This window comes from Arvicanthis niloticus, chromosome X (assembly GCF_011762505.2).
Source record: "Arvicanthis niloticus isolate mArvNil1 chromosome X, mArvNil1.pat.X, whole genome shotgun sequence".
NCBI lineage: Eukaryota > Metazoa > Chordata > Mammalia > Rodentia > Muridae > Arvicanthis > Arvicanthis niloticus.
The window spans coordinates 66803096-66810640 of record NC_047679.1 but is presented as its reverse complement, the minus strand read 5'-3'; the positions used below and the strand labels follow the sequence as shown (position 1 = coordinate 66810640).

Below are 7545 nucleotides of genomic sequence, written 5' to 3'. Positions count from 1 at the left end.
ATTACCTAACCTTTTGATATGAATAACTACTTGAGACTGCTAGAGACATGTACATCTTCTGCCATTTCATCTCACTCCTCTTCCTTCTTCTCTCCTCTCTCTCATTCCTCTCCCCTCTCCCTCTTCCCTGTCCAATGATAGAGCAGGAAATTTCTGCCACATTTCACCCTTTCTTTAAGAATAAAAAATTTTTCTCTCAAAATATAAATTGAGAACAACTATTACCAATTTGTAATTGTAAGTTACAAGATAGACCTAATAACCAGTCCAACATATTGGCAATAAAAATACCATTGTCATCTATCCTAAATTAAAAGACATTTAAAAGACTTAAAAAGCACTTGGCTTTTGTCCTGACTTTAGATTGAATGTCATATGGAAATTATCTTCTCAAATCTGTTCTCTCAAAGTAAACAGCCTGGATTAGCAATGAGACTATAAGTCTTCAACCCCATGAGAAAGCCAAGAATAAGTGAATTAGCTGAAAATATAGGGCTCTCTGCTCCTCCCTGTTCCAGAGATCGCCACATCTTCTTGTGCAGTACCAGCCTCGTCCCATAGACAAAATGGTGAAGGTCGGTGTGAACGGATTTGGCCGTATTGGGCGCCTGGTTACCAGGGCTGCCTTCTGCTCTGCAAATGGCAAAGTGGAGATTTGCCATCAACGATCCCTTCATTGACCTCAATTACATGGTCTACATGTTCCAGTATGACTCCACCCATGGCAAGTTCAACGTCACAGTCAAGGCTGAGAATGGGAAGCTTGTCATCAACGGGAAGCCAATCACTACCTTCCAGGAGCGAGATCCCGCTAACATCAAATGGGGTGATGCTGGTGCTGAGTACATCGTAGAGTCCACTGGCGTCTTCACCACCATGGAGAAGGCCGGGGCCCACTTGAAGGGTGGGGCCAAAAGGGTCATCATCTCCGCCCCTTCTGCTGATGCCCCCGTGTTCGTGATGGGTGTGAATCATGAGAAATACAACAAGTCACTCAAGATCGTCAGCAATGCATCCTGCACCACCAACTGCTTAGCCCCCCTGGCCAAGGTCATCCATGACAACTTTGGCATCGTGGAAGGGCTCATGACCACAGTCCATGCCATCACTGCCACTCAGAAGACTGTGGATGGCCCCTCTGGAAAGCTGTGGCGTGATGGTCGTGGGGCTGCCCAGAACATCATCCCTGCATCCACTGGTGCTGCCAAGGCTGTGGGCAAGGTCATCCCAGAGCTGAACGGGAAGCTCACTGGCATGGCCTTCCGTGTTCCTACCCCCAATGTGTCCGTTGTGGATCTGACATGCCACCTGGAGAAACCTGCCAAGTATGATGACATCAAGAAGGTGGTGAAGCAGGCATCTGAGGGCCCACTGAAGGGCATCCTGGGCTACACTGAGGACCAGGTTGTCTCCTGTGACTTCAACAGCAACTCCCACTCTTCCACCTTTGATGCTGGGGCTGGCATTGCTCTCAACGACAACTTTGTAAAGCTCATTTCCTGGTATGACAATGAATACGGCTACAGCAACAGGGTTGTGGACCTCATGGCCTACATGGCCTCCAAGGAGTAAGAAACCCTGGACCGCCCACCCCAGCAAGGACACTGAGAGCAAGAGAGAGGCCCTCGTTGCTGAGGAGTCCCTGTCCCCCACACTGAGCATCTCCTCACAATTCCCTTCCCAGACCCCACAACAACAGAAGGGGCCTAGGGAGCCCTTCCTACTCTCTGAAATATCATCAATAAATGTTCGCTGAACCCACCAAAAAAAAAAAAAAAAAAAAAAAAGAAAAAGAAAATATAGGAAACACAAAGCTTACAAATTGTGTTTTTTTAACAATTTATGTTACAAATTGACAAAGCTTACAAAACTTAGTCAATTTATAGAGACCACCGATTACCTGGACATTCCCTTATACTTCAAAATATTGGAGTATCCAATCTGCAGCATTCTGGCCCAGGAATATCTGACAGACTTAGTAATGCAGAATTTTTAAAGGCTACCCACTCTGCCTGGCAGAGATTATCAGTCGACTATTCAGCATAGTGTGTCCTTTTTTTGAACAGCATTTTGTCTATAGATGAAAAGAGGCAATTCTTGCTCTAATTCAGTAGTGATTATCTTGCCACTACTGGAGTAACTCCACAGATGCTTAGAATCCAAGAAAGGAAAGCTGTCAGGAGCAGACAGGTCTCTAGCCAGATAATCCTTTATAAAGAAATGTATGTAATGTCATATGCTGTGAACTTTTGATGTTTTTGAAAACCAACTATCTTTGTAAAGCAATCTGAACTATTGTCCATTAATTACTCTCAGCTATTTCTAATTAAAATCTAGTAAACACCCTAAAAATAAACTCAGAGCCATGAATTTGTTGTTAGACCCTTAACTCACAGGCTAATCATCTCAGATCAGTTAAAAAACAAACAGTTAAAAAAGGACTGGCTCTAAGCCTTGTATCTACAAAAGTTTGTATCAGTAGAAGAAATTTATACCAATGAAACCCTGAATTTGCATCAAAATAAATTTTGTAAAAAGATAAGAAATTATGACTTCAGCTTAGTAACAATTATACAGATCTCTACCAGTAGATTATTACTATGTAATCAATTCTAGCTATTCTTTCCTGTTCTTTTTGTTTTAAATATTGGATAGTTTTATTTACATTGCAGATGTTATCCCCTTAACCCATTTCCCCCAACCCAGCCCAGGAACTCCCTGTTCCATCACCCTTCTTCCTGCTTCTATGAGGTCTGCAAGAGTCTAACATATTCAGATGCAGATTCTCACAGCTTATCATTGAATTGATCAAGGGGTTCCCAATGGAGGAGTTAGAGAGAAGACTGAAGGAACTGAAAGGGTTTGCCACCCTATGAAGAGAGCAACAATACCAACCAACCAGAGCTCCCGGAGTCTAAACCACTAGCCTGGGAGGACATAGGGAGGGGCCCATGGCTCCAGCTATATATGCAGGGGAGGATGGCCTTGTTGGCTATAGGTGGGAGAGGAGATCCTTGGTCCCAAAAAGGCTGGTCACAAAGTGTGGGGGAATTGCAGAGTGGGGAGTTTGGAGTGGGGGGGGTAGGTGTGGACAAGAAGTCAAAATTTCACTATTTTCAGATGATATGATAGTATACTTAAGTGACCCTAAAACTTCCACCAGAGAACTCCTAAACCTGATAAACAACTTCAGCAAAGTGTCTGGATATAAAATCAACTCAAACAAATCAGTAGCCTTCCTCTTCTCAAAAGATAAACAGGTTGAGAATAAAATTAGTAAAATGACACCCATCACAATAGTCACAAATAATATAAAATACCTTGGTGTGAATCTAACCAAGCAAGTGAAAGATCTGTATGACAAGAATTCAAGTCTCTGAAGAAAGAAATCGAAGATCTCAGAAGATGAAAAGATCTCCCATGCTCGTGGATCGGCAGAATAAATATAGTAAAAATGGACATCTTGCCAAAAGCAATCTACAGATTCAATGCAATACCCATCAAAATTCCAAATCAATTCTTCATAGAGATAGAAAGAGCAATTTGCAAATTCATTTGGAATAACAAAAATCCCAGGATAGCAAGAACTATTCCCTGTTCTAATAAAAAACCATTTCTAAATTCTCTAGAAAGAAAACTTATTAATATCCTCCTCAAGCCCCCCAAACCCAGGGAACTGAGACGCTGACCCTTCATAACTTCTTCAAGCTAAATACGGGCATAGAGATATTGTGTAGAGGGAAAGGGGAAAGGGTAAATAGGGGAGTTCATTGGCCTTAAGCAGGCCATGCCAATGATTGATTTAGTCTCTGATGTCTGTGTCTTAACTGGATAAATCTGGAAGTCTAGAACATCAAGAGTTCAAGAGAGCCAGCATTCCTGATGAGGAGATTCATTCACCAAGGCTGCGTATTCTGTAATATACAAATCTCAAAACAAATTTTAGTATCATCAAGATAATTTTTCTTTGATTCTCTGGAATCTAGTTTTCCAGAGGCCAACCTCTCTCGTGTCTAATCCATATAATTCTGGGAGGTATAAATACTTTAATCACCTTTTCTAATGACACAAAGACAGAACCTTTTTTTCCCAAATCAATATATTCTTGAGCCAGTAACCAGAAAACCCATTATTCAGACCTCTCTCCCAGAGAAATAATATAACCATAAAACTCAAAGTCACACTCATTTTGAAAATTAAAACAATCTAAAACAAAAGAAGCAAAACAAAATGTGCCTATTATTAGGCCTTTCCTATGTTGTCAAGCAGGAAAAAAAAAAAAAAAAAAAAAAAACAAGATTCCTGTGGGGCCCGTGTTAGACATAAATTTGTGTAACCTGTGAGGCATTTTAGAGTAATATAACCTTATATCATCTTCTACACAACTGATTCACACTCCTATCTATTCCTACTTATAAGCAGGTAGCTAGTCAAAGCAGTATTTAAACCCAGAGTCCCCATGGAGTCCACATGGGAAGGAACCTGAGTATCCCGTAAGATAAATTAGAGCAATGTATCTTCACACCATCTTCCTCTGTTTGGATCTCTGCCTAGAGTAGCCTTCTAGTTATACCATCTATCTGTACAGCTCTCTGACTAGAGCCACAGATATTAATAATTAATACCTGATCAAAGCAGGCAATGATTATCACTGTACTCTCTACTCTAGAGTCAGTGAATAATTTTCCCTATCCTAGCTCTGAAATGAGAATGAAATTCCCCACGTGATTTGGAAAAATCTGTTTATAAACCTTTCCTAAAAGCAAATAATCCCTATATTATAAATTCACAGTTAAATCAGTATCTGCCCAAGATGAAGGCTATTCTTTTTTAAAGAATTATTTATTTATTTTATGTATGTGAGTACACTGTAGCTATCTTCAGACACACCAGAAGAGGACATCAGATCTCATTACAGATAGTTGTGAGCCACCATGTGGTTGCTGGGAATTGAACTCAGGACCTCTAGAAGAGCAGTCAGTGCTCTTAACCACTGAGCAATCTCTCTAGCCTGATTAAGGTTATTCTTACTTCAGCTCTCTGACTCTGAGCAGACAACTTGTTATATCATCTGTCTGTAGGTCTCTACCTAGAGCCACAAACATTTATTTTAATACTTGTACATAGCAGGCAACTTCATTCCTTTCCTAACAAAAAGTAGCCTGAGATTCCCCATAGCAGGGGACCTCATACTGCAAGTAGTTTCTTTTGTTTCAAAGTTCCCATGATTGAGTCACATGACTAGTCCCAGCACTACTTAGTTACTCACTTTTATTTAAAAAAAAAAATACAATTCTAAATTTAGGTTAATAATCTTAAATTTCTAGTGAATTCTTGCCCATCATTTTGGTTCACCACCTGTTGCAGGAGATAATTGAAAAGATGACCATCTGCCATCTGACTATTTTCTGGCTTGGCTGCCATGTTCCCACTCTAAGCCCATTTGTCTTGGCAAGCTGTCCCACAGGACCTGAGCTCCCAAGCTAGTTCCTCCTTGCTGTTCTCTAGCTTGCTCTTGTAGTGACCACACTGTGCTTATAGCTCTGATTCACACCCATAACTACCCAGTTGTCAGCAGACCTACCTTCCAGTAAATCAAAACTCTAAATGCTTAAAGTTAACCAATGGATCTATATATTAGCAAATACTCAGTATATATGGTGCCCAAACAAGTAGAGTTGTTATCCCAATTATCTAACCTTTTGATATAACTACTCGAGACTGCTAGAGACACATACATCTGCCGCTATCTCACATCTCTCTTCTTCCTTCTTCCCTCCTCTCTCCTCTTTCTTCTAGCTCCACCTCCCTCTTCCCTGTTCAATGACAAGGCAGAAAATTTTTGCCACATGACTGTCTTTGTCTGTCACCTAATTGTGTTAAGAGAGGATTTCCTGTTGCAGTTAGACTAGATGTCCAGTGAGCTCTTATGATCCATCTGTTTTCATTCACAATGCTAGATTTATATGTGCAGCTATATCTAGCTTTATATGTAGATGCTAAGGACTCAAACTCAGATTTTCATGTTTGAATGTTAAGCCCAGTTACCAATTGAATCCTCTCTCCAGATCTTAATTAGCTTTCTGAATATCTATGTGAGATGATTTAGCTTAGAATGAGATAAAATTTAGAAATCCTAATTATGTACCCACCTAAGTTATTCTTTTTCTACATATATATGAAATCACTGTACTGAAGTGATGGCTGATTTCTTAAATAGTGCTAAATGTGTATTCTTATACTGTTCAATCTGAAATATTGAAAATGTTTGCAAGTATTATATATCCTTAAAGTACTTAAAAAGCTCATTGCCTTGTAGAAAACATTGATGTTTGAGCTGAAATCATAATCTAAGTGATCAACACACATCAAGTATATTAATCAAACAAACAAGACTTAAATAAATTTCTGTGGTATACTTATTACAACATTTATGGTCCATGTGAAAATTCTATATAACTTTTCAGACTTTTTAAAGATTTCAATTTTTTCACTCTTTTTTTGCAACTTACACATCAATTCATAAAGCCTAGAAATTCTGAAGAAAAACACAATATTCTAAAAGACTTAGTTACTAAGAACATTTATGTGAAAAGTGTATTCATCAGAGATCACTAGGTATCCTTCATCTCCATTCTATAATCTAGAAACCACAAAAATTGTCACTTCAAAAAGGAAAGCAAACACCTGATAATCACCACTGAGTCAATATAAAAGAACTCATCAATGACTTTTTAGAATTTAATGAAAATGAAGGCTAGTCATACCAAAACATATGGGACACAATGAAAGCAGTGCTAAGGGGAAAGCTCATAGCTCTAAGTGACTACAAAAAGAAACTGAAGAGAGCATACACTAGCAACTTGACAGCACAGCTGAAAGCTCTAGAACAAAAAGAAGCAAATACACCCAAGAGGAGTAGACTGCTCAAAATGATCAAACTCGGGGCTAAATCAACCAAGTAGAAACAAAAAGAACTATACAAAGTATCAACAAAAATGGGGGGCTGGTTCTCTGAGAAAATCAACAAGATAGATAACACCCTTAACCAGACTAACCAGAGGGCATAGAGACAGTATCCAAATTGATAAAATTAGAACTGAAAAGGGAGACATAACAAGAGAAACTGAGGAAATTCAAAAAATCATCATATCCTACTAAAAAGACTACACTCAACAAAACTGGAAAATCTGATTAAATGGACAATTTCCTAGTCAGATAACAGACACCAAAGTTAAATCAAAAACAGATAAACTATCTGAACAGTCTCATAACCCCTAAAGAAATAGAAGCAGTCATTAAAAGTCTCCACACCAAAATAAGCCCAGGACCAGATGGTTTTCATACAGAATTCTATCAGACATTCAAGAAAGAGCTAATAACAATTCTCTTTAAATTATTTCACAAAATAGAAACAGAAGAAACACTACCCAATTTGTTCTATGAAGATACAATCACTCTCATACCTAAACCTCACAAAAACCCAACAAAGAAAGAGAACTTCAGACCAATCTCCCATATGAAAATTGGTGCAAAAACACTCAA

The 7545-nt window shown here is 39.1% G+C and overlaps 1 pseudogene; it reads left to right on the top strand.

The window, feature by feature from the left end:
• The first annotated feature begins 536 nt into the window (after positions 1–536).
• Positions 537–1625, top strand: LOC117695414 (glyceraldehyde-3-phosphate dehydrogenase pseudogene; annotated as a pseudogene).
• Positions 1626–7545: the final 5920 nt, after the last annotated feature.